This window comes from Salvelinus namaycush, chromosome 3 (genome assembly GCF_016432855.1).
Source record: "Salvelinus namaycush isolate Seneca chromosome 3, SaNama_1.0, whole genome shotgun sequence".
Lineage (NCBI taxonomy): Eukaryota > Metazoa > Chordata > Actinopteri > Salmoniformes > Salmonidae > Salvelinus > Salvelinus namaycush.
Genome location: NC_052309.1, coordinates 12,899,831 through 12,909,830, shown reverse-complemented (window position 1 = coordinate 12,909,830; position 10,000 = coordinate 12,899,831). Strand labels below are relative to the sequence as shown.

Here is a 10,000-nt window from a genome sequence, read left to right as displayed (position 1 = left end):
GAGAACCAGTCAGTGATCAGGTCAATCATCCCGACCAACCTGGGACACAGTAAAAACAGGTGTGCCAGACTTTCAGACTCTGCACAGAATGGACACCCCTCCCCAACAGTAGGGTCCAGATGTACCAGATGCATGTTGGTGGCTATAGCTCCATGTATTATCCTCCATTGGAGGTCAGCTGTCCTCTTATCAATCGGCAGTTTGTATAATGAGCGCCAACAGCCTTTTGGGGAAGCACCTGGACCAAGCACACCCGCCCACCTCGTAGATTTTACCCCTTCCAGGGAAGAGGCATGGGACACCTTTACACATATTCTGTACATGGCCTTCTTTCCCACCTCCTTGAACTCCCCCAGCTCCGGGGTATCAAAGGAAAGCAGCATACCCACGTCCTCCTCGAATGCCCCCACCGCAGCACTAACAATCAGTGCAGGGAACACATAATCCAGACCCTCCTTCCACCGATCAGAACTGGAAGTGTCAGTCACATACTGACGATGAAGCACTGGCAAGGAGTCACAGACCTCAGCGACGACCTTCCTCAGTAGGCGAGATGATCGGATCCCTGCTCTTTCTCCCAGCTCCTCCAACGATCTGCTCCTGCTCCGCATCAGATGACCCAGCTTGGTGCACCCCACACCTAACAGGCATGAACGCAGGCTGGCTGAACCCAGAGCACGGGACTGGATGGCAGTGTTATAAAAAAGAGGCTCTTCAAAAAGCCACATCCCTGGTGGCGTGCCGGCCTTACGGGACTTGACAAGAACCCTCCAAGCTTGCATAACAGACTCATAAAAGGGAGTCAGGCCAGTCAACTCACCCCCCTCCAGCTTTAAGAGGAAAAGGTGCTTGTCTAAGCCCAAACAGCCCGCTCTCCTCATCAGTGTGTGTGTGTGTGTGTGTCGACCCAGCTAGAACCGTCACTGTACAACAGTCTCTGGGCTGCTTGAAGCCGGAAAGCCATGATCCTAGAGGAAATGTCCACCAGGCCTTGCCCACCCTCGTGCAGTGGCAGGTACAGGGCTGCAGCTTTGATCCAGTGTTGTCCAGACCAGAAGAAATTGACAAGGGTCCTCTGAAGCTCTTGTATCAGACCCTTTGGTGGCTGCAAAATCATTAGTCTGTGCCACAGGGTAGAGGCAGCAAGATTATTAATTACCAGTACCCTTCCCCTATAAGACAACTGGGGTAGCAACCATTTCCATCTTGACAGTCTGGCACACACTTTCTCCACTACACCCTCCCAGTTCTTTTTCTGAAAGACATCAGAGCCTAGAAAAACACCCAAAGTCTTCATCCCATCTCTGCCCCACTGAAGCCCCCCTGGTAACCGTGGAGCAGACCCCGTCTGAAGCTGACCTGCCCACAGCGCTTCACTCTTTCCCCAATTGACTCTAGCTGAGGAGGCCCCCTCATACACCTTTAAAGCGTTTGAGAGAACCTTAACATCCTCAGCCCCTGTAATAAAAACTGTCAGGTCATCTGCATACGCAGACAGTGCTATCGTGGGTCCCTTCATTACACCTGGCACAGAGAAACCAGTAAGCTTCGTTCTTAAAAAACAAAGCATTGGTTCAATCGCCAGACTATATAACTGCCCTGAGATTGGGCATCCCTGCCTGATGCCCCTTTGGACAGGGATGGGGCAACTCAAACCACCCCCCACCTTCACCATACACGAGGCCCCAACATACAGTAAATTCATCCAAGACAAAAAAACATCCCCAAACCCAAAGGCTTTCATTGTTTTAAACAAGTACTGGTGGTCCACGCGGTCAAAAGCCTTCTCCTGATCCAAAGAAAGTAAACCCACATTTACATCAGACAGTTTACAAATGTCTAAAACATCTCTTATCAGAAACAAGTTGTCAACAATTGAGCGATCAGGTACACAGTAGGACTGGTCCTTATGGACCAACAATCCCAGATACTCTTTCAACCTGTTTGAGAGACATTTAGAAACTATTTTGTATTCTGCGCACAGCAAAGCAACAGGTCTCCAATTTTTTATAAGAGCCAAATCCCCCTTTTTTGGCAACAGTGAAAGCACCGCACGTTGACAGGATACAGGAAGAGAACCCTCATGAAAAGATTCACACACCACTTCATAAAAATCCTCCCCAATAGACCCCCAAAAGTGCTTATAAAACTCAGATGGTAAACCATCGATGCCAGGGGCTCGGCCTGTTGAGAGCTGCATAACTGCTGTGGACAGCTCTTGCAGTGTAATGTCAGAGTCCAATGCTACTCTCTGTTCAGGTCCCAATTGAGGAAGACCGTGTAACAACTGTTCAGTACACAGAGAGTCACAATCCTCTGCCTTATAGAGGGCAGAGTAGAAATCCACGGCATGTTGACGCATTTCACTGTCATCCGTGGTCACCTTCCCATCAGGGAGACGAAGGCAGACCATCTGTTTACGTTGTAATTTCGACTGTCCAAGGTTAAAAAAAAAAGCACTAGGAGCATCCATGTCCTTGAGGGAAGCGAAACGAGACCTAATCAAGGCACCTTTCACTCTTTCATGCAGAAACGACCTCAGTTCATGTCTCTTGTCCTGTAAGTTCATGACTAGTCCAGGGTCATTCTGAGTGAGCAGCTTCAATTCAATTGATTTGATGTCCTGTTCAAGGGCCTTGATAGTCTCTTTAACTTCAATTTGAGACAAAGCAGTATACTGTTGACAAAATACTCGTATTTGGGCCTTCCCAACATCCCACCATTGTCTCAAGGACTCAAAATTCCCTTTTGTAACCCTCCATTTTTCCCAAAACAACAAAAACCTTTCACAAAACTTGACATCATGTAACAATTTAACATTAAAATACCAGTAAGGTGATGACCTTCGTGGACAGGACAAGTGAATATCAACAGTAACCATGTGATGATCAGAGAAACCCACAGGAGTAATGGCACACCTTCCAACCCTACTACAGTATTGATCAGATACGTACAACCTGTCTAACCTTGCTGCACTGACACGACCTTCATTAATTTTAGCCATGTGTACTGCCTAACTTTTGCATTCCTTACTCTCCACACATCAGAAAGCTCAAACTCAGTTAGTAAGCCAGACAGGAAAGTGGCTGACCGCAGGTGAGGTTCTTCAGCAGTTCGATCAACAGTAAAATCCACAGTACCGTTCCAGTCCCCCCCTAAAACCATACACCCCTCTTGGTCACACTGTCTTAAGGTTTCTTTTATTTGATCAAACACAACAAGACGCTCTGTACCCTCATTAGGAGCATAGACATAAAAAATAAATAAAAAATAAAAAAAACATAACATCCACCTTGACCAATAAAACCCGACCCTTGACAATCTCTGTTGTAGATATCACCGTCACCCCTAACCCTGAGGAAAACAAGATGGCCACCCCAGCACTGAAATTAGTACCATGACTGAGTATATGCTGCTCCTCCCACCACATACCCCAGTCAACCTCATTTCCTCATCACTATGTGTCTCCTGAAGGAAAACTACATTAAGCCTTTTCTGTTTTATTACTTCTAATACCCAAGCCCTCTTATTCCTGTCCCTTCCCCCATTAATATTGAGAGAGCCCACCCTTAGTACCTCCATATAGAAAAGAGAAAGGAAAAGCAGAAGATACCACAGAGAAACCAAAGAGAAAAAAGACACCATATGAAGCATGATCATCATCATTATTTAAATTTTTTCTTATTAACCTGACCACGTTTCCCACCACCTTTTGCTGTTGCAACAGCAGTAACAAATTTCCTCAAGCGAAACCGCTTCTTCTCACTCAACTGGTCTAACCCCACCGTCTTCTGTAACATCACAGCTGACCTCACAAACTTATCAACATCAAAATATTCTGCCAATTTGACAGATTTCCCAAAAGTCTGATCCAGAAAACCATTTACCTCCTCTAGATCATAAATTGAGTCCTCACCAGCTGCTGTCATATCAGAAGAGATATCCATATCCTTCTCCTGATCCTCCTCAGCTGAGGCCACAGACCACTGACTCCCCTCTACCACATCCCTTTCAACACTCCCCACTTGCACCCCATCACTCGTACCAGGCATCTCCTCCACTACCTGGGAGACTAGCCCCACCTGAACCCCATTACCCGTGGTGGGCATCTCCTCCACTACCTGAGAGCCTAGCTCCACATGAACCCCTCCTGTACCCCATTACTCGTAGTGGGCATCTCCTCCACTCCCTTGGAGTCTAGCTCCACATGAACCCCCTCCTGTACTCCATTACTCGTAGTGGGCATCTCCTCCACTACCTGGGAGATTAGCTCCACATGAACCCCCTCCTGTACTCCATTACTCGTAGTGGGCATCTCCTCCACTACCTGGGAGATTAGCTCCACATGAACCCCCTCCTGTACTCCATTACTCGTAGTGGGCATCTCCTCCACTACCTGGGAGATTAGCTCCACATGAACCCCCTCCTGTACTCCATTACTCGTAGTGGGCATCTCCTCCACTACCTGGGAGATTAGCTCCACATGAACCCCCTCCTGTACTCCATTACTCGTAGTGGGCATCTCCTCCACTACCTGGGAGATTAGCTCCACATGAACCCCCTCCTGTACTCCATTACTCGTAGTGGGCATCTCCTCCACTACCTGGGAGATTAACTCCATATGAACCCCCTCCTGTACCCCATTACTCATAGTGGGTATCTCCTCACCAGTCTGAGGAACTGGCTCTTCAGACCCATCCTTACCTTCTACAACAATATTTTTCTGCTGCATAACATTTCCCTCTAATACAAGTTGCAAACTCGTGGCCTCAACACGGATAACTTGTTCCTCGGCAACAGGTGCTTGTGGCTGCTCAACCACTGTCAGCCCACCTCTCCCTACATCAGTGGGCCCAGGCGTTATGATGACCACCTGCGCCCCTCCCTCTGCCTTCTCCCTTTTCGGGCAAGCATGTCGCTTATGGCCAACATCCCCACACTCAAAACACCGTTGACTACCCGTACTAGCATAAGCCATATACAGTCTATTGTCATACTTGACTTTAAACGATAACTCTAAAGTCTGCTCCGGTGAGTCCAAAAACATAAACACCTGTCGCCGAAACGACATAACCTGTTTCAACGCCGGGTGTTTGCAACCCAACGGAACAACCTTAATTGAGCTTGCAAACTTCCCAAAGCGCAATAACTCGCGCTCCAATAGCTCATTTGGAATAAACGGTGGTACATTTGAAATCGTTACCCTTGTTGACGGAGAAAAAAGCGGCGTAACTTGAATAAACATTCCTTTAAGAAGTACGCCTTGCTCAACCATACGATCAACAAGGCGCTCTTCTTTAAGAAATACCACCACCGCTTTATTCATCCGTGACGCATAAGCAACATTCTCATATCCTACCTTCTCTCCTACGGCGACCAGAAACTCCTCCACCGTGACAGTAGCTTCAGTAACACACCTAAAGCCGTGCCGAAGTGACAGGGACGGCATTCCAATTCGGGATGCCATCCCCGCCAAAATCAAGGTAATTTCGATACGAAAAAAAACTAAATACTTAATTCTACCACACAAAAAAAATTATAATAATCTTAATCATGCACAGAAGAAAACAAAGAATGCCACCAAGAAAGAGAAAACCGAAAGAAAGTTCTGAATATCTAACTCTACACAACACACGCACTCCCTCGATCATACACTTCCCAGCATGCACCAAACACTCCCAGCATGCAGAGAGAGAGAGAGAGAAAGAGAGAGAGAGAGAGAGAGAGAGAAAGAGAGAGAGAGAGAGAGAGAGAGAGAGAGAGAGAGAGAGAGAGAGAAAGAGAGAGAGAGAGAGAGAGAGAGAGAGAAAGAGAGTAAGAGAGAGAGACAGAGAGAGAGAGAGAGAGAGAGAGAGAGAGAGAGAGAGAGAGAGAGAGAGAGAGAGAGAGAGAGAGAGAGAGAGCTTTCCAGAACAACAAAGCCAGGGTTGGTGACCACTGGCCAAGGTAAAGAAACTCAGTCAGCAATCATCAGAAGAAAAAAAACTTTCAAAACTTTATCCATCTGTCCATTGTAATAGAGACATTAAAGTATTTCAAACACACATGCAAGTGTGTGTGTGTAGCCTATTGTGCCAGCAGAGAAGTCAACGGTGTGCAGCGGATTGGCGACTGGAGAGAAGCCGACAGAAAGAGGGAAGAAAAGAAAAGAGAGAGGGAGGACAGGAGGAGAGAGGGAGGACAGGAACAGAGAGGGAGAACAGGAACAGAGAGGGAGGACAGGAACAGAGAGGGAGGACAGGAAGAGAGATGGAGGACAGGAGGAGAGAGGGAGGACAGGAACAGAGAGGGAGGACAGGAAGAGAGATGGAGGACAGGAGGAGAGAGGGAGGACAGGAACAGAGAGGGAGGACAGGAACAGAGAGGGAGGACAGGAAGAGAGAGGGAGGACAGGAACAGACAGGGAGGACATGAAGAGAGAGGGAGGACAGGAACAGACAGGGAGGACATGAAGAGAGAGGGAGGACAGGAACAGACAGGGAGGACAGGAACAGAGAGGGAGGACAGGAAGAGAGAGGGAGGACGGGAAGAGAGATGGAGGACAGGAGGAGTGAGGGAGGACAGGAACAGACAGGGAGGACAGAAAGAGAGAGGGAGGACGGGAACAGACAGGGAGGACAGGAAGAGAGAGGGAGGACAGGAACAGAGAGGGAGGATGGGAACAGAGAAGGAGGACAGGAACAGACAGGGAGGACAGGAAGAGAGAGGGAGGACGGGAACAGACAGGGAGAACAGGAAGAGAGAGGGAGGACAGGATGAGAGATGGAGGACAGGAGGAGAGAGGGAGGACAGGAACAGACAGGGAGGACAGAAAGAGAGAGGGAGGACGGGAACAGACAGGGAGGACAGGAAGAGAGAGGGAGGACAGGAACAGAGAGGGGGGATGGGAACAGAGAAGGAGGACAGGAACAGACAGGGAGGACAGGAAGAGAGAGAGAGGACAGGAAGAGAGAGGGAGGACAGGAAGAGAGATGGAGGACAGGAGGAGAGAGGGAGGACAGGAACAGACAGGGAGGACAGGAAGAGAGAGGGAGGACAGGAATAGAGACGGAGGACTGGAACAGACAGGGAGGACAGGAATAGAGACGGAGGACGGGAACAGACAAGGAGGACAGGAAGAGAGAGGGAGAACAGGAAGAGAGCGGGAGGATAGGAAGAGAGAGGGAGGACAGGAACAAAGAGGGAGGACAGGAAGAGAGAGGGAGGACAGGAACAGACAGGAACAGAGAGGGAGGACAGGAACAGACAGGGAGGACAGGAACAGACAGGGAGGACAGGAAGAGAGAGGGAGAACAGGAAGAGAGAGGGAGGACATGAAGAGAGAGGGAGGACAGGAACAGACAGGGAGGACAGGAAGAGAGAGGGAGGACAGGAAGAGAGGGGGAGGACAGGAAGAGAGAGGGAGGACAGGAACAGACAGGGAGGACAGGAAGAGACAGGGAGGAGAGGAACATAGAGGGAGGACAGGAACAGACAGGAACAGAGAGGGAGGACAGGAACAGACAGGGAGGACAGGAACAGACAGGGAGGACAGGAACAGACAGGGAGGAGAGGAACATAGAGGGAGGACAGGAACAGACAGGAACAGAGAGGGAGGACAGGAACAGACAGGGAGGACAGGAACAGACAGGGAGGACAGGAACAGACAGGGAGGACAGGAACAGACAGGGAGGAGAGGAACATAGAGGGAGGACAGGAACAGACAGGAACAGAGAGGGAGGACAGGAACAGACAGGGAGGACAGGAACAGACAGGGAGGACAGGAACAGACAGGGAGGAGAGGAACATAGAGGGAGGACAGGAACAGACAGGAACAGAGAGGGAGGACAGGAACAGACAGGGAGGACAGGAACAGACAGGGAGGAGAGGAACATAGAGGGAGGACAGGAACAGACAGGAACAGACATGGAGGACAGGAACAGACATGGAGGACAGGAACAGACAGGGAGGACAGGAAGAGAGAGGGAGGACAGGAAGAGAGAGGGAGGACAGGAACAGACAGGGAGGACAGGAAGAGACAGGGAGGACAGGAAGAGAGAGGGAGGACAGGAAGAGAGAGGGAGGACAGGAACAGACAGGGAGGACAGGAACAGAGAGGGAGGACAGGAACAGACAGGGAGGACAGGAACAGACAGGGAGGACAGGAAGAGAGAGGGAGGACAGGAAGAGAGAGGGAGGACAGGAACAGACAGGGAGGACAGGAAGAGAGAGGGAGGACAGGAACAGACAGGGAGGACAGGAACAGACAGGGAGGACAGGAATAGAGAGGGAGGACAGGAATAGACAGGGAGGACAGGAACAGAGAGGGAGAACAGGAAGAGACAGGGAGGAGAGGAACATACAGGGAGGACAGGAAGAGAAAGGGAGAACAGGAAGAGAGAGGGAGGAGAGGAACAGAGAGGGAGGACAGGAAGAGAGAGGGAGGACAAGAAGAGAGAGGGAGAACAGGAAGAGAGAGGGAGGAGAGAAAGAGAGGGAGGACAGGGACAGGGACAGACAGGGAGGACAGGAACAGAGAGGGAGAACAGGAAGAGAGAGGGAGGACAGGAAGAAACAGGGAGGACAGGAAGAGAGAGGGAGAACAGGAAGAGACAGGGAGGAGAGGAACAGAGAGGGAGGACAGGAACAGACAGGGAGGACAGGAACAGAGAGGGAGAACAGGAAGAGAGAGGGAGGACAGGAAGAGAGAGGGAGGAGAGGAACAGAGAGGGAGGACACGAAGAGAGAGGGAGGACAAGAAGAGAGAGGGAGAACAGGAAGAGAGAGGGAGGAGAGAAAGAGAGGGAGGACAGGGACAGACAGGGAGGACAGGAACAGAGAGGGAGAACAGGAAGAGAGAGGGAGGACAGGAAGAAACAGGGAGGACAGGAAGAGAGAGGGAGAACAGGAAGAGACAGGGAGGAGAGGAACAGAGAGGGAGGACAGGAACAGACAGGGAGGACAGGAACAGAGAGGGAGAACAGGAAGAGAGAGGGAGGACAGGAAGAGAGAGGGAGGAGAGGAACAGAGAGGGAGGACACGAAGAGAGAGGGAGGACAAGAAGAGAGAGGGAGAAAAGGAAGAGACAGGAAGGACAGGAAGAGACAGGGAGGACAGGAACAGACAGGGAGGACAGGAACAGACAGGGAGGGCAGGAAGAGAGAGGGAGGACAGGAAGAGACAGGGAGGACAGGAAGAGACAGGGAGGACAGGAAGAGACAGGGAGGACAGGAGGAGAGGGAGGACAGGCTGAAGTAAGTAACGTTCTCAGAATGGTAGTTCATTACACCTGACCTTCACACTGACCAACAGAGAATACAGCAGCAGGACCACTGCTCTGACACCGCCACCGGGCCAGTACGCACACACAAACAAACAAACACACACAAACACACACTCGCTCTCTTGAAGAAATGTTTCTGCTGTTTTGTTATTGTCCTCACAGACCCTGCCTGCTCCTACAACACGATTTCCAAATCAAAATAGCAGACACACACATACATACAAAATAACCCCTCACACACACACACAGAAGCACTCTTCCGTATAGAGAGGGGAAGTGGAGTGGAGCAGACCCAGAGAGAGAGATACAGAGCATTGTAAATGCAACAAAACAAAAAATGTTGTACATGAACTATTTGCACATCCTTACAACACTGTATATAGACATAATATGACATTTGAAACGTGTATTATTTTTGAACATTTGTGACTGTAATGTTTACTGTTCATGTTTTATTGTTTATTTCACTTGCTTTGGCAATGTAAACATGTGTTTCCCATGCTAATAAAGCCCCTTAAAATGTTATGAATTACATAGCCAGCCTGGAAAAGCCTTTCTGGGGTCTGTCTCTTTACAAAGACCCCTGTCTGTCTGTCTGTCTGTCTGTCTGTCTGTCTGTCTGTCTGTCTGTCTGTCTGTCTGTCTGTCTGTCTGTCTGTCTGTCTGTCTGTCTGTCTGTCTGTCTGTCTGTCTGTCTCTTCACAAAGACCCCTGACTGCCTCAAAACATCTCTGTCTC

General features: G+C 49.7%; 1 protein-coding gene across 1 annotated transcript in view; it reads right to left on the bottom strand.

Annotated features, from left to right (window-relative positions):
* LOC120044802 overlaps window positions 1-10,000 on the bottom strand; it is a 59,046-nt gene that overhangs the window by 45,567 nt on the left and 3,479 nt on the right. The window lies entirely within an intron of this gene.